The sequence below is a fragment of the Labrus bergylta genome, chromosome 19, assembly GCF_963930695.1.
Source record: "Labrus bergylta chromosome 19, fLabBer1.1, whole genome shotgun sequence".
Taxonomy (NCBI): Eukaryota; Metazoa; Chordata; class Actinopteri; order Labriformes; family Labridae; genus Labrus; species Labrus bergylta.
In genome coordinates this window covers 15716354-15738941 of record NC_089213.1, presented here as the reverse complement: position 1 = coordinate 15738941, position 22588 = coordinate 15716354, and the positions used below count along the sequence as shown (strand labels likewise).

General features: G+C 41.8%; 1 protein-coding gene across 6 annotated transcripts in view; it reads left to right on the top strand.

Annotated features, from left to right (window-relative positions):
* The first annotated feature begins 258 nt into the window (after positions 1 to 258).
* adgrb2 (adhesion G protein-coupled receptor B2) overlaps positions 259 to 22588 on the top strand; it is a 229502-nt gene continuing 207172 nt past the window's right edge. For 4 of the 6 annotated variants that reach the window (XM_065947888.1, XM_065947893.1, XM_065947891.1 and 1 more), the window contains exon 1: positions 260 to 1070. The gene's annotated coding sequence lies outside the window, so the exon portion shown is untranslated. Of the gene's footprint in view, positions 1071 to 22588 lie in introns of all 6 variants that reach the window. The other 2 variants (XM_065947887.1, XM_065947889.1) reach the window with 2 other exon arrangements.

The window sequence follows — 22588 nt, the reverse complement described above, 5'->3', positions numbered from 1 at the left end:
GTAAATTTGGTGCAGGTTTAACAAACGTATTTTTGAAGATTATCTGTTTTAAATCTATGTGACTGCTCAACAAACATGAACCACTTTACAAAAAAAAAAAAAAACAAGTTACCCTGAAACGTATATGCATAATTCTACTCATTTTTTGCAATTCTGTATTTGGAAACTGCGCGTACTGACGTCACGACGGGCAATGGAAGCGGGGGTAGGAAGAGAGGGGGGGGGAGGGGTTCCGCTGTGAACGCGCCTGACGGATCCCTGGCGGAGGGCAGCGAGGGCGCGCATCTCTGTCCTCCGCTTGTGAAGCGACTGCAGGGGAGCCAGATGCCCGACTGTGAGCCGCTGCCTGTGGATACCCATCCCGAATGCCAGCGCAGGCGAGAGAGCCACAAACACACTTCCGCCTCTGCGTGGGAAGAGGAGAGGGACAGTGATCGGAATTGTTATTTAATACATTTTCTCGCTGCCTCTGTTTCAATCTCTGCTTCAAATGAAGAGCTTCCTCGGACTTGGAGTACTGGGCATCAGTAGAAAAAAAAACCGTTATCCCACTCTGCCCCTGCTGCTGCTGCTGCTGCTGCTGCGGCGCTGCTGCCTGTGAGCGCGTCCTCTCTTTGCATTGGAATATACAGCGTGCCTATATGCGCAAAAACCATGGAGATTATCTGACGTGGATGTATCTTTGGAACAAAACTGGACATCTACAACAGCAACGTCCCTTCTTCTTTTCATTTTTTTCTTTGCATTGCCTCTTTTTTTCTTGCGTCCCCTCTGTTCTGTTCGTCTGTTTTTATATCTATGGCCACTTTATGATTTCATGTCCTTATTTTTTTATTTTTTTCCCCCCACTCTTATGATTTTTTGGTCGGGTTTTCGGAGGCGCAGAAGTGGAATGCCTCGCAGTGAAGAACATTTATCGGGAGAAGATTCCGCGCAGCAGCGAGGGATGAATGAGTGATAGTCTCCCCTCTCCATCTGAGACGTGCCATGGATGGGAAACTTAATTTGTATCCACGGAACCGAGCGGGGAATAGCCGTCGCATCAAATAACTGCTGCTGACAGCGATCAGGTAATTCTTTTAATCTATTAAACTGAACATCTCTGTCAAGAGCCGTTTGCCTGTTTCTTTGCGCCATGCAGGTCTTCTTCCTCTACAGTCTGCTGGCTAGTTTATTCATTTTAATCCAGGGAAAAAAATCACAGTTTACACATGTACATACTTTATGGACGCATGCAGAGAAGCCAGTGCTGCAAACAGAAGCTAAAGTATATCGACAGTTCCGAGGGGATGTGAGATCTGTGAACCTGAACACAGGAGAACTAATCACAGGAAAAAGCCCCAAATCCATCTCTGCAGCTGAAGAAGAGCCCATTAGTTGAGCACAGGTGGAGAGAAAGAGCCTTTCTGAATGCTGAATCCCTCAGTGGTTGCCTCTAAAGCCGCTGGCAGACCTGTAACTTTGCGCAGTGGCCAAAAGAAACACACACAGACACGCGCACACACACTCACAGCACAATCGTGAGCACACCGGCTGCACAGACTTCTTTTCTCACCTTCCATACCTGCTCTATTTTCCCAGCCAACACACACACACACACACACACACGCTCGCTCGCTCGCTCGCTCACAAACACGATGCTGGTGTTCTCAGTTTCCACGATACCGATTTTGAGTTTAGGATGAGATTTTTTTTAACCACAGCTCCTTTGACAGGGCTTCTCTAATGGCTTGAAATGATTCAAAGCAGGATGGCGTCTGCTTCGTGTACAAAGCGGGGGCTTAGAGTTGTGATAGCGGTGTTTCTTCCCCACTCCGTGCGCACTGTGCGCCTGGGTGAGTGGGTGCCTTCTCCTGCTGAATGCTAAAGAGCCAGGATGTACCAAAGACGCCAGTGAGCGTGCACTGGGAGTGTGGGGGGGGGCGGGAGGGGGGGGACTGAAGGGATGGGTGCGCGCGGGGGGGGGGGGGGGGTTGCTTGACTTACATCCGTACTGGCATCTCACCACGCAACAGAAAGCCCTTTGAAAGCTACCTGATCACGCACTGAAGTCCGATTTATTTGTGGCTGTCTGCCGCAGTGCCACTTCTCGTTACCGTTCCTCCGCCCTAGTCTATCCCGGGTTCTTTTGCGTTTAATGATGAATATATGGGGTGTTTTATGGAGTCTGTAAGAGAGGTTCTCGAGTCTCTGGCCTTGACTCCCCCCTCTTCAGAAGCGAGCAGGTGGCTCCGGTGACGCTGAACGAGAATGACAACCCAGGACGAGACAACGGGAGTGCAAAGGAGCCTCGGAGCATCCTCTCTCTCTCTCTTTCTCTCTCTCTCTCTCACTCTCTTTCCTAACCCATCTGTTGAGCATGCAGCTCGTGCGCTAACTCGGCACGCACCTAAAAAACTAAAAAACTCCCATCGTTACAATCAAATCCTCCTTAAATAATGGAAGGGAGCACACATGGCAGCATGAAGCGACCTCCATTATTTTATTCCCCAAGTAGCCATCTGTGGCATGCTGAACAATTTCCCTACAAAAATGAGCAGAACTCTGCTGTGGCAGCCTGTGGGGGAACTGGTGTAGGCTGTTTAACAGGGACACTGATTCATTGAGATGTCTCTTTGGGTCTTGGCACATTTTATATTTGGATTAACAGGTCGGATTTAGCCTGTAGTCTTTACTCGTGTTTCCAAAAGAAAGTTAAGGCTTGCTGTAATCATTCCAAAGTGAAACTATACAGTATGATCCCAGAACATTATTAAATGGATGTTGGAGTGGCTGTGTTGTATCCCTGCCTACGCCCTGAATGTGAGCTGTGATCAACTTTAACCCCCCTCCACCCCCCTCGCCTCCTCTCTTTTGTAAAACCCGCTGACTAACCTCGTTCGTTTTTATTTCTGGGGGCTTACTGCTGTCGGAGCTAATGGAGCCTGCAGGGCCATGTCCCCTTTTAGCAGATACGAGCAACCCACCGATGATGGCTGAAGCTGGATGTGAGAAGAGTCTCCTTTTTAACCCTCAGATATGCGGAGGACAAAGGGTGGGCAGGGGAAACGCTGGGTCTCTCTGTGTTCAAAACAGTTATAGTTGTAACCGAAACACTGAGTCTGCTTTTTAGTGTCCATTTGAAGGATTTGTACGATCACTTGTTTCAATACTTTTGTACTCAATGTTCTAGTGCTATGACTTTTTCTAACTGCTTCATTACAAACTACTGGGATTTATTCCGCTGTTGGTGACACAAACTGAGTTCTAATTTGAGTTTTTTTGTGTTACAGACAGTTGAATCCCAAACTTACCACTCAATAGTTAACCATGTCCACCCCCATTAAAGCATTTGATACATATTTCAGCCATTTATGTTCTTGAAATATCCAAATTCAAAAGACAGTTTTAAGACAAACTAAGACATTTGTCAGACTTGTATTTGAGTGACATGGCATTAACAATTTCCCCAGTTTTCAAAAAAGCAAACTAAAAACAAGAAAACAAATCTCACATATCAAGAGATCTGCTCAGATGGGACTTTACTGACCATGTTTCAAGAATGTCGTCTTCTCAGTCTAGTTTTGGGATGCAGCACTGGTAAAAGGGGCAGGTAGACGCTTATCACAGGTTAAAGGTAAGACCAAAACAATGTCTTTCACCAAGGCTTACACTACCAATGGACTATAGAGGAAGCTAAGGTTTGACCCTGTGACAATCACCCATACTGTATACAGTATGGTTTGGTAGTTTGGTAAATTTATCTGTCAGATTATTGTCCATCCGTCCCCACCAATGGGCTGTAGTCAATGTTGGACATACACTCAGAGTAGCCTCAGATTCAGCACCATGGAGAGCGCTCAGGGCAGCACGTTTATACAGGGACAGTTGGTGGATTATCCTGGTTTATACACAGGCCGTGTTGAGCATGCTTCATTTGAAGTTGTCCATCAAGAAAATTCATTGTACTCCCTTTTTTTTTTTTTATTACTGCTAAAATCCTGTGCTTTGGGTTCAGTTCTCGTCTCACAGACGAAGACAACACAAAACCATGGCAACAAAAAGTACTTTATACTGCTAGAGGTTACATGAGGTCACAGGAAATACACATTTATGTAACTATGTTCGAACCAATCATTTGACATGAGAAAGAAAGTATCTGAAGTTTAACATGCACAAGCAAAAGTTTGTAATTTAATTAGTATGAAATTATCGCGGTCAGCCTTCTGTTATAGCAGTCCAGTTGAATGGTTATATGTAGGACAGAGTGCTGACAAGATTTACAGTAATTAACAGTGAAAGGGTGTTAACTTGCAAAAGAGCATACTGAATAAATGGCTGGTCTCTTAACGTGCAGGGCTGCTATCTTTCTTTTGTTCTCTTATTTTTGAAGTGGGCATGGTCCACTACCAAAACCCTCAGCTCTGGGTTTTTGCATGTCCCTTTTGCCAAGATGGCCGAAGCAAATGTTTGCAGACATCTCTGGGGAGCTCACTTGCTCTTTTTTTTGAGAAGCCTCTTGAAATGCGCAGGGAGTTCTTTGTGATTCCACGTTGGATTTTAACATTTTACCAGACCTAAGGTTTGTTACAAGATGTGCAAAGTGTCATTATGACATAAACCTATATTCATTTAGGTTTACTTGGTTAGACTTATTGGGCCACATAAGGAGAGAAGTTGGATATCCGAGAAAAAGGAGCATTTGCTAGAGAGGATAGTTGGCTGTTGCTGGCTTTGAAAACTCATCCCTTTAAACATGTAACATAAAAGTTTAGGATTTTATAATTTTAAGGATAATTTACTTTAGAATTTAAGATTAATAATCAACTGTGAAGTGTATCTGAAAGCCTCATTTCAAATAAAAACCAACACATTTATGACAGAACTACATTTTAAAAAATGTGTCAATTTTGACCGAAGCTCAGCGGGAAGGTTAAACAGGACGGACAGATGAGACCCCACGTAATGACGGCTCCATCACTGAATGATCACCCGAGCAGCTGCTGGAAGAGCAATACAAATGACAGCGTGACACCTATCGGCTGAAGATGTATGAAAACCAGCCGGCTCTGTGGCAGTTTTATAAGGCCTGTAAATGTGATACTAATAACATCTTCAATATCCGCCCACATGTCATGCACTAATGCAGGCAATGCTAAATCCTTCTCCCCCTCCCTGTCTCTCTCTCTGTCTCCCTCTTACACACACACACACACACCTTTTGCCTCACCTATCCCTCTCTACTTCCTTGTTTAGCTTTCACTCAATCTGCTCGGATGAGCTAATGTGCGAGAGTTTAAGTGAACACAGACACCGGGAGATAGACGATACGATAGTCAAAGTGATAGTGGTGCATAAAGCTATGTGTGTTTGTGTGTGGTTGTGCGAACATGCATGCTGTTAAAATGTTGCATATAGAGCAGGGGCTGGCGACAGCTTGGTCTTGCCTGGATCACTGCACCCTGGCTGGGCCATTGTTCCTCTGACACCCTCTACACACAAACACACACACTTCCTCCCCCTACCTGGCCTTCTCTTAACAAGCCCCCATGCTAATTTCTCCCACTCCGATCATCTTAAGTCCCTATCCATCCTGCTGTTTTAGTCTAAAAATGATTCTCCTGTTGACTTCTGCGATTTCTAATCTAGGCCTCTTGCTTCATCACTGGTAATGCCCAGGTTGGTGTGTTATTTTAAATCGGGTATGCCTGTCTTGTCCCATCAATGTGCTTGGATGAGCCGGTAAGAGTAACATGCCCCGACAACCGGGCTCGAGACTTTTCATCATCACATCTAGAGACAGTGCTGTCAACTCGCTGCACATCAGCCAGCCAGCTCAGCAAGGTAAAGAAAGCAAAGAAGGGATGGGTGGGGGGGGGGGGGAAGTAAAAAAAAATAATCCCTATAAAAATGACGACTAAGTAGTTCAAAGTTGGGTCAAAAATGTCTGGAGGCTTTAAAAGAGCCAGAAGTGATCGCATTCAGAGCATCGACTTCCCTCCTCACCTCTTCTCGTTGTCATATATTCTGCCCGCCCACTTCATATGCTCTGCCATGCTCCATTTGGAGCCACAGATGCCTCTGTCGCTGGGGCGGCATTCATTTGGCGCAGTCCCTGGTTGACTGTGTCAATATTTGCAGTCAGTGCCATTTCGGTTTCGGGGCGCTCTATGAACACGACTGGGCTCGGGCCGAGGCTAAAACTAAGGAGAAAAAAAATCAACAGGAAACAAAAGAAAAAACTGCCCCATAGACTTGCTGTCTACAATTAATTAAGCTTTTTTTTGGCAAGAAGAAGTGGGAGGATGGGGCTTCCTTGGGAATAGATATGGGTTGGAGTTGCAAGAGGAAGTGGGGGGGGGGAGGGGGGGACAAAACAAATTAATTGCCTGGAATTGTGGGGATAATTCACATCTCTAATTAATATTGATCGCACGTGGGATAAGAAAGTGCCACAATATATCCAAGGAGAGCAGTTAATACGATGAGTTTTTGTGTTAATAACTCCATGAAGAAGGAGTTTTTTTTATGTTGGGCGGTGACTGTGGAATTCAGCGAGGTTACTTCAAGTGTGTGTGTGTGTGTGTATGTGTTCTTGTTTGGTGCCTGTGCGTCCCAGCAGCAATATTCCCCCTCTTTTTTTTTTTTCATAATGCATGGCCCCTGGGGACAGAGAAAGAGCAAGAGCTGGCAGATTGTATTGATTCAAAGCATCTAAAGTTGCTGTTTTATTGTGCTGTACAGGAGGGCCTGCGAGGATCGTCTTAGCTACTGGTTTTCATGATTGCCGTTTCTCGGGCTGCGTCTCAGCAACTTACAAAGTCTTACCTTTTTTATTTCCACCTCATCACTATGCATCTCTCAGCATGTAGAGCTCTCTCTTTCTGTTCTTGCCCCCCTTCTCTTTGCACCTTCCTCTCTCTGTTTTGTTCATTGCATTATGTAACAGAAAATGTCCAGACTCCCCAATTTATTTTAGACACACACACACACACACACACACACACACACACACACACACACACACACACACACACACACACACACACACACACACACACACACACACACACACACACACACACACACACACACACACACACACACACACACACACACACACACACACACACACACACACACACACACACAGGCTAACACACACACAGGCTAACACACACAGGCTAACACACACATACAGTTGTTACCTTTTTCAGCTCAGGCACAAGCAGGCAGCTCCTTTCACTGCTTAACTCAGCGTTCAGAGGCCACAGACTCATCTGCCTTCGCACATTGGCCTCATCACCAGCCAAGCACCCTGCTGTGACATCCATCGGCCTCTGTTAAGGCTCCTTATGAAAGGACGCCCTTGTGTGTTTGCAGGCCAACAAGTGGAATGCTGCTCTGTGCCGAAGCAGATGGAAGAAGCCTGCACTCCTTTGTGGTGTGATCTGATGGGATGTGATGTGTGCATGTGCGGCGTTAGGTAAATATGACACTGCATGCATCTGAGTGCTTTTAGAGGAAATATAATTAAATATCATGACAGTAGAACCCGACTGAAGGCTTTTTTTTATTTTGGAATAGAGGTAGAAGGAAAGAAATCCAGATTCAGAAAAGGTCAAAGAGATGTTTCTATTAATTATTTGTTGCTCCAAACTTTATTTCCCTTTTTTTTGTTGTTGATGTCTTTAAGATCTCTTATGAAACACACACAGGCCCATAACTCCTGACATCTCTTAACGTCTTTACACTAATCCTCAGTGAAGGAGAGAGAGAGAGCGAGAGAGAGAAAGACATTTGTGACAAAGTAAGATCCCACAATTATCTTGGAAAAAGGGCTTTGAAAACTCCCTGGGCTGTTGCTGTAAATAAAATGTGTTCTTGGAATGTGCTCAGCTTGCCTGTTTGAATAAAGGTTATGACAAAAAAAAAAATTCCGCTAGGCATTCAGGAGTAACATGCTGTGATTTTCTGTGCTGCCAGTTTTCATGTTTCATTAGTTCCCTGTGACCCTGTGCGCTATATGTGTGTGTACGTTGATGCAAGTGCAATTACCCATGCTTGAAATGTGTGTTTGAAAACGTGTGTGTATGTGTTTGTGCGTGTGTGTTTGTGTCAGTGTGTGGAGAAGCTCCCCGGGTCTACTAGCTTGTCAAAGCTGCCGCTTGTGTGTTTTTGGAGGAAATAAAGTGGACAGGTGGGTTTCCAGCCCAGGGCTTGCTGGGTAGAATCACAGTGTGCCATGTGTGTACATTTGACAGTCCAAAGTTGCCATGGGGACGATTAGCCTAATGCCAGTATTGCATAGATATTTATCACATTTGCTGTCCTGGATGAATCATTTAGAAGAGTATCAATGAAGATTGATCGTGTTTCTTTTGTAAGGCCGCTATTTTTTAACCAACAATATGCATCCTTCACTGTCTAATTCCTGATTTCCACTGAGTGAATGAAAAGAGAGGCAGAAGAGGAACAAGTGAGTGAGTGAGAGAGACAGTTGTTCAGAGGTTCTGCTGGCATAGCTTCAGACTGCATGCTGAAAAGTAGCGTGGTGTTTAAAAGTCTGCACATAATAATGAAGTCATCTTTGATACTGTCAAACAGATGAATCAAGGAGACTAGAGATAGGAGGCAAGTAAAGAAAAACAACACCGACAGAAGAAGCTTAATTGCTTTTTGATGGACAGGGTCGTCAAAATATCATCATAATGTGTTATTATCATTTTAATCTTGATTTTTTTTGTTCTAATGATTACATGCAGTCAGTGGCTATCAGAAGATCAGTCTCTCAACATACAATTAGCTCACATCAGCATTTGGATTTTGGATTTGGAAAATCTTTATTGTTGTGTTGGCAATTTGGTTTGCAACAGAGGTCCATACAGGCAATATATCCTGAAGACAGCACACATACATAAAATACATACACAACTTAACTACCATGGATATCATCATGATGGATGTGAGTGAGATAAGTGAGTGAGTGAGATAAGGGACACAAAGACCAAAAGTACATAGTAAAAGTGTACAGGCAATAATGCCTACAGCTTATTTAAAAACCCAACTGCTGATGGGACAAACAACTTCAGGTATACGTTAGATTTGGCCCTCCAAACATAAGTGAGAAGTCGGCAGAAGTCTACACTGCATGCATTATTAGAATTGAACCAGTGTTTCACAATTAGACTTTTCCATTGACAGGCTGCCCAGGTTTATTTACCGTTCTTCTGTGTTTATTTTTAATGTATACACTCTCCGTCTAAGATCAATGAAAGACTGGACAATCTCCCCGCGCTCTTTATTTACTCCTCCCATAGGTCTCGCGAGTACCATCTGTTAGCTGTGCAGGTGGTCAGAGAGAGAGAGAGAGAGAGACGGTTACATACATTTTGTGCAGCTGGGTTAGCTGATGTTATTCTGCACTCTCTCAGATTTTCCATGTCACCTCATGTGTGAAACTTTTTAAATCAAAAGTTGTGTTGTTTGGGCGACTTTATAAAAAGGTACAACTGGTGAAGATTACGAAAGGCAGAGAAAGACGGAGGAAAAGGGAGGGTGTCAGTGAGGTGCCGACCTTGGATGTTTATATGTCTGTTGCACTGCTTAATCAGGATGGTTTCATTGATTATTGTGCATGCTGCTTGACGTGATCTCCATTAACAGCTCTCTCCTCTCATTCACTGTGCATGCAGGGCTAAGTAAGTTACAATGGTTTCAACTAGGTCCTGACTGATATGGGATTTTTGGGGGCAAATACCGATATTGATATTAGAAAGAGACAAAAATCTGTTACTGATACATCGGCCGATATCTTTCTTTGACTTATGTTCAAATTAGCTGTAAACTTTTAGCCAAACCCCGTAAGTGTTTCCATTTCCAGCATTTGTTTGTTCACCGTTCTCTCCTTTGTCATTATACTCAAACCTGAAACCAAAATGTCCCCACACCACTGATTTGAAAGGTGGCGGCGTTTCCTCCTACTGCAAGCCTCTCCTTTTTGCTCTCCATGTTAAAGTAATGTGTGAAATCAGACACTGAAGTGTTGTCAGCTTTCCCCAACTTCAGCACACAGTGATTGGATATTAACTCACGAGGAGGGGTTTCTCCATCCCAGCGCATGGACTCACAGGCAAACACAAACAGAGCCAATTCGGACGAATGGAAGATACTTGTAAGCACTGTGGATGCCGTACCAAACTGTTCAATATTATATTGACAATTGTAACATACCTAGTTTTAACGCAGTGTCTGTCGAACTTGGTACGGAGTCCAAGCAAGTCTTCAATACAACTCAAATACAACCACTTCTTCTTTGCATTACCATGTGTCACAGAAATAAACCACATTCTAGAACATTTAATATATGTGGTCTGTGTGTCAACCAAGCCCATAAGCTTTAGAAGGTTTAGTTTTATTTGACTTGGTAGACATCCACAAGGCTCTAAATCAGTTTTGATCGGACAAATCCATCTACACATAGACTGCTAAACCCCAACATGTTCTTACCCTGAACCTCCGCTATTACAGCCCAGTGGGTTTGATAGGTAGAGCCAGTATAACTGCAAAGCCTTTAAGAACTCCTTCAGAGGTTACACGTGGGGCCAGAAAATTCAGAAAATATATATAATGGCATATCCCAACTTCCATCCCACTTCAATTTTCTATTCATATAGGCACTGGGACCTCACAGGGCGTCTAAGTGTTGCAGAGTGGTAGCAAGTGGAGCGATGTGATTTCGTGTGAAGTAGTGTTTTCGTTGAAAGTCGTGATGTTGGTTTTCTCTCATACTCCCCCTAAGCACATTTGATTGCTCTTGCACTTTTTACAGTCTGTGTCTCTTGGCCACCAGCATCAGGAGGATGTGTCCCTACATGGCAGCACAGATGTTTGCTTTGACAAAAGGAAAGTGACTGTTTGCGTGTGTGACAGTTCAGACTGACTGCTTTCAGAACTTACAGGCAGCTTCTTATTTCCCTTTGGATCCATCATCCTTCATTGCTGTCTCTGTACATTCATCAAGCAGAGATTTACAACGCTTTACAGCTCGGGGTAACATCAGAATTGTGCTCAAGTTTAAACATTTTCATCCTGAGCTGACTGTTTTCTCACAGTTTTCTGCCGCCTGCAGCAAATCTGGACCTGTGGGCCTCCTTCAGCATCTTCACATACATTATGTGCTTTTAATGTCGCCTTTAAACTTTGCTTTGTACTATGTTATGCAGCTGAGGGACCAGTTTTCAGCACATTTACTATGGAAAGTACTGCGGCAGGTTTCTCCCAGTATGACTGGGGAACAATTGGGGAACAGCCAATATGAAAACCAACAGCAGCTGGGAAGAAAGAGAGAGGATTCAGACTGTTTAGAGCAGTGAGGGATTGTACCCATTCTACTGTGCTCACAAACCGTGGGATTATGTGTGCTCAATTTAATGTCATTTTGTGGAGAATTTATCTATTTACGCCTTATGGTGTCCTTATCCCTCATATTTGGATTTGCATTGGTTTCCCTTAAATTACAGTATCAGGCCTTCATAAATAAAGGTTCCCTTCCCATTGGCCCACACTTGGCATACTGATATTTTGAGTGTCTATCAAGCATCTGGATACTAGCCAATGTCTTTATCACATTTTTACAGATATAGTCCTGGTGGCTAAGGCCTGAAAGAGTTATTTAGAATGTTCTAAAGTGGTAGTGGGTTACTTATAATTAAAGGCCACAGCATGTTTAGAAGTTACAGGTCAGCAAAGCCCCCATTTTGGAGTTCGACCAGGGTACCAACAGCAACCTGGGTAGGAATGTAAAACTGAAATACAGTTGAGTACCACAAGAAAGGGCTTCGTAACAGCAAGGTAAAATGGACAATTATTTGGAATTATTCCTTACACATGGTATGACTTTTTTAAAATTGGTTCAGATGAGTATGCTACAGCCCTTTGTACAGTGGTGCAATGCTCAGCGTTCTTGTAGGTATTCCGGCTGGCTTCTCCAAAATACTTCAATTTTCTTAAGGACCTTATATCCCCCATACTTAGCAAAAATCAGACTACCATAATAAAAGGTTCATAGGAAGTCAGTCAAACTATAGTATCCCCAAGTGGCCTGGTGGAGTCACAAGGTCCCTCTTTGTTGTAGTGTCAGCATTTTATCATCTCAAGGGAACCCAATCAAATGAATTAACATAAAAAGCAAAAAAAGGTTTAAAAAAAACAAAAAAACAACTAACAAGTTCTGCAAAGCCAAACAGCTGAAGCCATGCAGTTTTAAAACCCTCAAAATGAGTTACCGCTGTTAATAAAATGACTCCGATTTTCATGCAGGTTAGGTTTAGAAACCAGACTGAGGTCCCCTCACAGATGTGTTGCATAATTTACTGTCTCCCCTCTAAACATCGTGACCAGAGGCTGTGTCATCTTGCGGCCCCCCTGCTACCTTCAAAGCAATTAGACAGGTAGATGAAATGAGAGCGTTGCAGAGGCCAGCTATGTAATTAAACTCGGAATGAGAGGCCACCAGGCTCATATGAAGTAATACCCAGCTCGCCCACACACTTTGTAGAAACAGGGATTGCCACAGTGTGCTCTTCATCAATACGGTTACATATTCAGGTGTAGACAGAAAACTATAAATTTGAACTCACTGATGATGAAATATTCTGCAACTAATCATAGATAATATTTTCTGTGAACAATTGCCCCTTAAAGCTAAGCAATAAGTCAAGATAAGCACAACAAGCATTGCAGTTTCTACATGTGGTGATATTCTAGTATGAAATATATTAATTATATATTGTGTGATTCACTGTTAGCTCATCATTTTTGATTATTTCAAACAAGGAAGTTCAAAAGCTTAGTAAAGGCCTACTGGTGACTGTCATTTGATACAGAGCTAAAGTTAATCTAACCTTAGCAACTGCTCTCATTCCTTAAGCCTAGCTTTGGTTCGCTATGATCCGCAGCGGGAACTAATAGATAGTGTGGCTCTAATTAATACAGAAAGATTAGCCTACCAACATAAAAGGTCAACACCTGCCTCAAGACTGTGCTATGATACAGAGATAGAGTTTAGCTAACCTAAGCTAGCCAGGCTTACCTAAACAAGCCTGTCAGAACTAGCACATTTTGAATAAGGAATGTTTTCGTACACTTGCAATAAAGGAAGGGGCTAGCTGATAGCTCAAGGTGAAAATAAATGCCTACCAAGGTAAGATGTTAATACCAGCCTGTGTTGATACAGAGCTTGAGTTAAACTAACCTATCTGTTAACCTAACTGTTCCCATTCCTATAGCCTAGCTTAATTTTAGACCAGAGGCAGGGGAGCACAGGTAGCCTCACTCTGCTCAAGGTGAAGACATAATTCTACCAACAGCTGCCTTATTGACACTAGTATCTGCAGTTAATGCTTATGAGATAATTCCTTTTTCATTAACTTCACAACATTAGTATTATCTGTGTATATCCAATTATTGCCTTAATTTTCACCCATTTTAGTGACAAACTTCCACTCTCATCACTAGGGCCCTTGCCTTCAGGACCAATTTGGGGTTCAATATCCAGTATTGTTCAAGGACAATTAGGGACTGGTGGTCAAACAGTTGGTTTACCAATTAGATGATGATGTGTTCTACCTCTGAGTCACAATCCCCTTTTTTGGTTGATTCAGGGGAAGGGTTAATACCTTCACGTGTTGACATGTCTTTGTAGAATATAGTACAAATGTTGTCAAAATGAAAATTTATAGATGTAGCTCAAACTATAACCAAACATGTAGGTATAGTGCGAAACAAATGTGTTTTTCATCTCTTAAGAGCTCATATAATGTTGTTCAGCAGGCGTCATTTCTATGAAGCATGAATGGTTCTCTCTCCAGGTCAAACAGGATCAAATAAGCTATAAGAACAACCCACCTGATGGGTCATGTGGCTAATAGACAATAAGAGGACCACAAAAGACAATTTAAGCTCTGATTTGTCTCATCATATCTGGTCTGAGCGTAGAACACTCCCCTGAGTGTGCTCTGTTGACACGGAGGTGTTTTGGCTTGTTGTAAATAGAGGCTGTAAAAGGCCAAATGAAATTGTTTGTTGGCCAAGTGTTGAGCTTAACATTTCTGACATACTGCTTGGACAAATATTGTCTGTGCTCACTGGAAACCAACTTCTCCATACAGTTCAATTTGAGTTGCTAATCGGTTGGCATTTCCATGCTTGAATTACTACAAGTGCCTCAGGGGTCTTGAAGAACCCTCATATGGCTTCAGAGTTTTTTTTTTATGATTTGGAAAAGCTCAGGGTGATTGTTCCAGCCCTGAACTTTATGAATGCATATTTTTCAGTAAAGCTCAGGCAACAGATTATAAAGGGTCTTAAACAGCAGATTGCACAATTGGAGTTAAAAAGGTTTTGCATGGATATGGAGGATTGTAATTAAGTTTTATTGATTTTATCTAGAAGCTAACCCAGAAATATTGCCCTTTGTTATAGTTCTCTTATCTTATATCATTAATTTAATCAGTAAGCCGAATAAATTCAACCTTTTTTTCATTGAAAATCCCAAAACTCTGCTCTGCTCTACTCTATCTTTTTAAGGTTGTAACCTAAAGCATTTTCATTGATTATTTGCAAATGTTACTTTTTTTTTCAGAAATACACATACATACTCTCATTTCACCTTCTATTGTATGTTTGTAAATTCATACTTTGCCATATTAGGTCTGAGGCAAATCATTTCATTATTTGCCATTCACCTTATTTACCATCACACCTTTCTAAAAATACTAGGCGAGGAAAGCTCCGTCAATACATATCCAACAGATGACATCTCCACATTGGGATACTGACTCTGCAGGAACAAACGGCATGCATGTTTCCTGCATCTTTTATATTATTTCCTCTATTGACTTGGCACTTTTCTCCTGAGCCTTGCACTGTGCATAGTCCCATGAAGCCATGACAACTGCACACATACTACATAAACATACTGCGAGACACTGTGACACATGAAACCTTGTTATATTACTATTAGAACTCAGCAGGCCCTTATCTCAGAACACTTTCTGTGCTATGCTTTTGTGCACAGAGTGGCTCCCTGTTGCTGTCTGTTTCCTCCTGCTTCATGGGATTTGCAGAAGCAATAAGTAAAACGTGTAACAAAGTGGAATCAAATTTGACATTTCCTATTCTCAAAATGAATTTCTCAGCCCATCCATTTTAGATCCATTACCTGTTTATGGTAACCACACGTTCTCCCGGATTGCACCACACATTCCTGCTTTGGGTCTGTTAGCGGAGGTAGCTGCTTTTATCTAATTGATATGTTTTTAATGTATGAGCTATAATGGTCAAAGAATTGAATTGTGTGATTAAACCAAGTACTTCGTGAAATCTTTCTAACTGCAAGAAATCATTTTGTGTAAAGTTTTAACTTAAGACATAATAAGGATGCTCATTTTTTTTTCTTTATGGCCAAAATGATATACCACTGTTCAATTGTCAGCGTTGATATACCCTCTCTTTCAAATATTATTTGAACATTTCCCTGTAACACATGCAAACAATGTCAATTCATGGGACATTCTAGAAAAGTATTGTGGGTCTATATCAAGCAGCAACCTCATTTGTTGAAAAATGAAGTCAATGCAGAAGTGAACAAATCTGCAGTCACTGTCTGCTTGAAGCTGGCTCCAAAATCCAAATAATCTCCACTAAGGCCCATTTTGAAATTATTGTTTTACAGCAGAAATTAACATGTTAACAACCTGGTGAAATAAAAAAAAGACAGTTTTGCTCTTTATGGATAATGTCTTTATTGGTTAAAACTATAAGAGAGGTGATTCTTTTATATCTTATCCACTTTGATTATATTAAGGCTACGAATTTTGAATGATCTGGCTAATGAGTAGCGTGGCTGATTTGACCTAAGGCCAACCTCTACTCCACCTCTTTGTCTGTGACTACATTGACCAAAAGTCAGCATTTTTACAATGAAGTGATATCCAGTAGTTGAGTTTTCTAACATCTGCTTCAGAAACCAATGGGTGATGTCACTGAGACTACGTCCATGTTGTATGCAGTCTACAATCAACATCATACTTTGCAGTCAATTTTCTTGCGTTGCTTTCTTACAGTTATTCACATCGCTTTGTGTAAAACACAAAGATATGTTAATATGCTACGAAGTCAATTCAACATTTCACTTGTCAACTTTGCCTAAGAGGAGTGAATTCCTATATAAAGGCATACAACTTAATCCATCAAAGCTGTTTTATGGGTGTTCTCATTTTAACTGAAAAATACTTATGACCTTATTCGTTTGCTCAGATGTCGAGGTCTCACCAGCATGATCCCGAACATAATCTGCTCTTAGATACATATGGAGAGAACACTTGTATCCGGCTGCTATGAACATTTAAACCATCCATTAAGACCACATGACTTCCTCTATATTTGCTCTAGTGAGGGAGAAAATCCTCTGTGAGGCTTAGATAGTTTTCATTGCTTGTAGCACTGACAGAGTTTTTTTCCCAGTATCACAGCAGCCCAATCTCTCCTCCCCACACCATCAGCACCTTTTTCCCGGACCCAATTTAGTCTGTGATCCTAAAACGAGCACGCAAGACACCCGAGAGATTCAGAACAGTGCTCTTTGTGGAGTAGCACCCATAGTACCTTAAAGGAATAGACCGCCGCAGAATGTAATTAGATGCTGCCAATCTCTGGCAATGGTTTGGGACTGGGGCGAGTGGGGCTCCTAATGGAGACGGTTTCTGCATGCACATATCCTTCGGAAGTAGAGCAGAACTCAAACCGGCATGTTAAACATCAAAGTGTCTCGTTTAAATGCCCGTTGTTGTGAATGTCCCTCGTTGGATCCGATCTCATTTGCTAAATGATGCTTTGTTAAACTTGCACGTTCTGTAAAAACAAACTCAGAACATTCATAACCAGACTTTCTGTAATTAGGAATGCTGGGGTATTTGCATTTTTTGCTTTCCCCAAAAACAAAAGTTCATCTATTGGGAAAATTGAAGTAGCGAGGTCATTAAATATCACACTTTTCCTAAATTAATTCTTTATACACAAGATTTAGTGTTGCCTCGAGGCGACAGTGGCTCAGTGGTAGAGTCGGCCATCTCTCAATTAGAAAGTCAGGGGGGGTTTTGAATCCCCAGCTCCTTCAGTCACATGTTGAAGAGTCCCTGGGCAAGACACTGAACCCCTACGACTCCTGCCACCAACTGCATGTGAATCAGTGAGTATGTAGCAGTCCAGTTGGGCACTTACATAGTAGCCTCTGACAATAGTGTGTGACTGTGGTGTAAATGGCTTGAATGTGACATGCAGTGGAAAAGCCCTTTTAAGTAGTCGGACGACTGAGAAAGCACTTTACAAGTCAAAATCCAAGTCCATTAATGTCACACAGTCTGGTTATAATATATAACAAGTACTGTCATGTTGTACTTTCCTGACAGATTTGATCACCGGTATGATTATAACTGAATCGTAGTCGCTGATGGTGTGTTAAACCCCAGATATAAATGTGGTTAAAATCCTACAGAGCTTAATCTAGCATGTAGATTATGGCACTCTTGCCGCGACTAAATTTATTTCAATAAGTGCTGCTGTGATGGCTTTTCATGCAGGGTAGTTATGATATGACAAATATATAAATCTCTATTAAGGACATGCTAGTGGAAGATTGACCTGTAAAAGCACTGAATATAGGATTCACTGGATGACTTGTCTGGACATGTCCTGCTAATGTACGTATGTATTTATCCATGTATGTATGGGCGCTTTGGAGTGTAGAAGACTGACTCCACTGCACTGGCCTTGTTGTCTTTGTAGTTCCTTAAGGCGTTGTTAAACGGCTGTAAACACCTATTGAGTGAATGAGAGTGCAGGTTATACCACATGAATCATTGTGTAAGTGTGTATAAGCCTGTGTGTGTGTGTGTTTGTTTTTAGTTAATGATTCTCACTATGGATTTGCCTATGTGAGCGTCCGGCAGTGCAGTGATAGAGATATGCCTCTATTTGCAGTATAGCCAATATCTACACTGTTTCACACACTCTAAGGATTATATTTCACAACATGTGTGTGAAGGTTTGTGCGTGTGCGTGTGCGTGTGTGTGTGTGTGTGTGTATGTGTGTGTGTGTTGGAGTACTGTATGTGCTGAAGCCTATCAGTAGTGAGAGCCGCTGTCGGAGCCGGACAGCAGAAGGTGACGGCAGGAATACAAGGCTGCTGGCATTATTAACCCCTCACTGCGTTGAGTGGGGCAGGCAATTACAACCAGTCATATGGCTGTCACATTGCCAGAGGGAGACAGCTCAAACACACACACACAGAAAAGTTGTGATCTTTGACTTAAAGGATAATTAAAGCTTAATAAGCATGTAAAAAAGTGTGAAATTAAAATATAAAATGAATATAAACATATAGATGACAGAACTAAAGTCGAAGTAAATGTAGTTCCAAGTACAGTAGATCAAAATGATGCATCTTTGGCTGAACTAAGGGTTGGCTTTTGATTGTCAAGTGATGTCAAGTGGTTTAAAAATAAGGCAACAGTTACAGTAACCCAAATAATGCTTCAAGAAAACGTAGAAATACTCAAGTTGATCGAGTCCCTCATCTTGGACAGATATGCAAAATATATTGTTTTTAAGGGAGGACACAAATATGCAAATTGTGACACAGCAAAATGAGGAAATGGACCGTTATGAATGGTTTCAGAGTAAGAGCTTGTTTTAGGCTGCAGATCTTGAAATACATGTAGAAACATCCAGGTGCCACCAAAAGTAATGGGATGCGAGTTACACACCGTCTCTCCTGAGTCAAGGAAGAGGAAGTGCTACACATAGTCCACAATGTTGTTGTGTTGCAAGTAGTTCTGAATTCCTAAGTCCTGAATTAACGGGTGCACCATTAAATCTCCAGTGAGGAACTTGTGGCACCTAGACACTACGACCTAGCCGGCAGAAACAAACATTAAAAACACTTATACAAAAATAATAAATCTCCTGTTTATGTGGTATTTAGTAGTAGTTTAAGAAATATGTATCGTACCACCACTGCTTACACAAACATCTGTAAAAAAAAAAGGTTTTCCCTTTACATAACATTTGTCTTCTCTGCAGCATCTTCCCTTTTCTCTCAGCAGGCTGGAATACTGCTTCCATTCTTCATCTTTGTATTGTCTTGTACACTTTCCACCCACACGGACTGTCTCCTTCTCCTGTTCTATTTCAGGGTGTTAAGCTGCTGAACATGGCCGAACCGGCTCACAGCACTATATCTGATCAAATCAATACCCATTTCTCATTTTTTCTTTCTATTCTTTCCACTCATTTCTGACTGCGAAGCTATAGCTGTGATAGGAAGATTGGAAGGCGATACCTCCGCCTGGTCTGTTGTATCTGTGCAAGATAGAAAGATTATGATGGGATGGGTTGAGTTCGGAAGGGGGAGGGGGGGGGGGATCAGTGAGAGAGGCTTTGCCATAGAGCACTGCAGTAAAGTGTGAGCAGATCCATCAGTGTAGCACGTTTAGTGGACACCAGAGCTGGACTCACTCGCCTTCCCTTCACGTCCCCATTAACGGCCTCACAAGACCAATAAGGGAACAGATTGAGTTGTCTTTTAACACCCACAGACCATCAGCAACATGTCAGCCATCCGTCAATGTTCACCTCAATTGGTTAGTAGGTCAGATGCCCACAGTTCTCAAAAGTGTCTTTTTTTGCCTTTCTACACACTACTATGTGTTTCTCCTTCGTTTCCAATCTTTATGTTGCAAAACATTTACTTGTATATTCAGTAGTGGCTGAATCTTTGTTTGAATGGTTTTTTGCATCTCCCCGTCTCTGTGTCAAGGGGGGTTAAGTGTAAGAATTACTACAGTCAGTTGTCCTGCTGTGCAGAAAGATTAACTGTAAAATAAATTGCAGGAGCTGCTCAAAATGTATGCTTAAAATTTCCTTTAACTTTCAATTTAATGTTTTTAAACTTTTAAAAGTAACATACGGATTGGCAACATTTAAATCTTTAAGACATGTGTTCAATGTCACAAGCAACAGAATGTGCCACATTGAAATGTAAAGAAAGCTAATCGCAGCCTGTTGCAACACAGCCTAAATAGTTGATTACTACAGCCAAGGGGAAGGCCTTCTTGAAGTCGTCTGATTGGGCTAATGGATGCTTAAGTCGGGGGCAGAGAAAGCTAGGAATTTGCCTGTTGTATTTACAAAACGTTTGGAAATATGACTAAAAAGCAGTCGTCCAGGTAAACTGATAACTGTGCTAATGTCTGTCACTTTGCCTCACCCTCTCTCCCACAACACTACTCCCATCTCCCCATGTTTTCCCCAACTTTGCATTTGATTTTGCCTTGTGACTCAGTGCTAGTTTTGTGGATTGCATCATCATGTATTGAAGAGAAGCCCTTAAATGCACTCCAAATCTAGATGTGGGGTGCTAAAAAGATTATTTTTTATATCCCACTCATCCTTTTTACATTTTACTTTTTGATTTTTTGTTGGCACTCATCTTCTCTGTCTCTTCCCTCTGACTGATTGTCCTGAAAGGTTCCTCTAAGGTGAAAAATGACACGACCGAAAACTGAACCCAATCAAAGCATGCGCTCTGACAGGCTGACAAACACATCCTGTTTGCTTGAACAGACTTGATGAACACCCTTGCATAGACTGACATTCACAGGAACAGATTGTTGCTCCCTTTCCCAGTACATAATGAATAATAAATATAAGGTATGGTTATAGTCCAATTTGTGTGATTGGTTCTTTAAATGACAACCTTTTATGGTTCGTCTCTGCATGCATGGTTGCAGGAGATCAACTCACGAGGATAATAGCCGCCCCTAAATGCAGAAAATGTCACTTTAGTTAGACACATAGCCTTACACGGTACACATGGCCACTAACTCTAAAAGACTGAGAACCATATAGTAATAACACTTTCAATAAAGCACAACCAAGTGTGAACAGATTTTGGTGTCAATGTGGTGCCTCTAAATGCTACGTCAAGAAAGTGGAGTATAGTGGGTATGTAAGGAGAATCCTCTCCCCGCATTAGGAGCTGTTATCCTGAGCTTATCTGGAAGAATTAGCTCCAAAATCTGCATCATTAAAACGAAAACGGTAAACCTTTTGACTTAAAGACTATTCAATAAGAGCATAATCCTTTTTTATTAAAGGCTGAACAGCCTCTTATCGAGGCACACATAGTAGTTAGCCATTATCCTAACTCTTTTCTAGGTGTGTTTGTGTGTGTTAACTGTTCAACCACACAAATGTTTCTATTTGATGTCCCCTGTAGGTATTAAGGGTAAATTGTGTGTATAAGGAGTATATAGACCTTGTGCATTATTGGTTAATAGTGGGATTAATCTACTTAATGAAGGGGGGGGGGGGGGGGGGGGGGGACAAGCCTTAAAAGCCTTAAGAAACTCTGCCTGAGCTTATTTAAAAAGCACTAAGCCAGCGTTCAGCCCTTAAATAGAGGATACAGGCAATGTTGGGGCAAATGAAGACAAGAGGAGAATGACTCTCAAGATGTTTGTTGGCAATAAATGTTTTTGCTGTTTTATTCACCTCATAACTCTAAGTCAAATCTGTTGTCATCGATTTCCCTCGAGTTTCTTCCGCCTTCTTCTGCGGTTCGACGGTCTATCTTTGAGCTTTATGTTTGACTCTTACCGAGTTTGGACAGTGTTTTCCGATGTCTTGTAGTTTTCAATCAATTTCTAATTATTTACGTTTGATTTTTCTACCGTATTCTTTTCATCATACTTCTCTATCCTTTTACCTCTTTCCAATACATTTCTACTATCTCTTTTTACTATAGCCTCACTTCTATTAAAGCTGCAACTCTTCTTTTTTTTTTCCTCAAATCTTTTACTATTCATTCGTGCCAGTAAAATCCGGGATCAGCCCAGGCCGCTGAGTAATGAATTATGGCTGTAATATCTTCCAGTGGCAGCCAGCCAAATCTCATCTCACTACACTTTTTAAAGGTGTGTGCGTGTGTTTATGCGTGTGCACTTCTGTATCAGGATGACTCTATATGTGTGTGTGTGTGCGTTAGCTGTTTAAGTGGAATGATCTGCCATCACCATCCCTGTTCTGCTACTTGCCCGAAATTTCCATCATACACATGCACATTTAAATACAAAATGCACAGTCCTGCTCCTCCTTTTTGCACTGTGATGATTTTATAATCCTTCCTAAATTATGACCTCAACCACTTGAATGAGAAGAGGCTGCAAAACTTGGTTCATTAGGTAAATTCCCTTAGATTTGAATCTAGGACTAAATTGGTAACCCTCCCACAGTGTCTCAACCAATCTAACGCCCTGTTTGAAAATGCTATGTGGCTCTTTTGCGGCCCTTAACCGTTGAAAAGCAAGACGACTCGCAAGTTGCACCAGCTCTAATTCAGCACTAGCACCATCCCAGAACAAGCCAAAGGTTCACTTTGGTGGATACAGGGGTATCTCAGGTGCTTGTCTGCCACACATTGTTTTTCATCAGTTGAATGAAAATGATAGAGGCCATGTGTGCATATAGAGATAGGGAAATCTGATT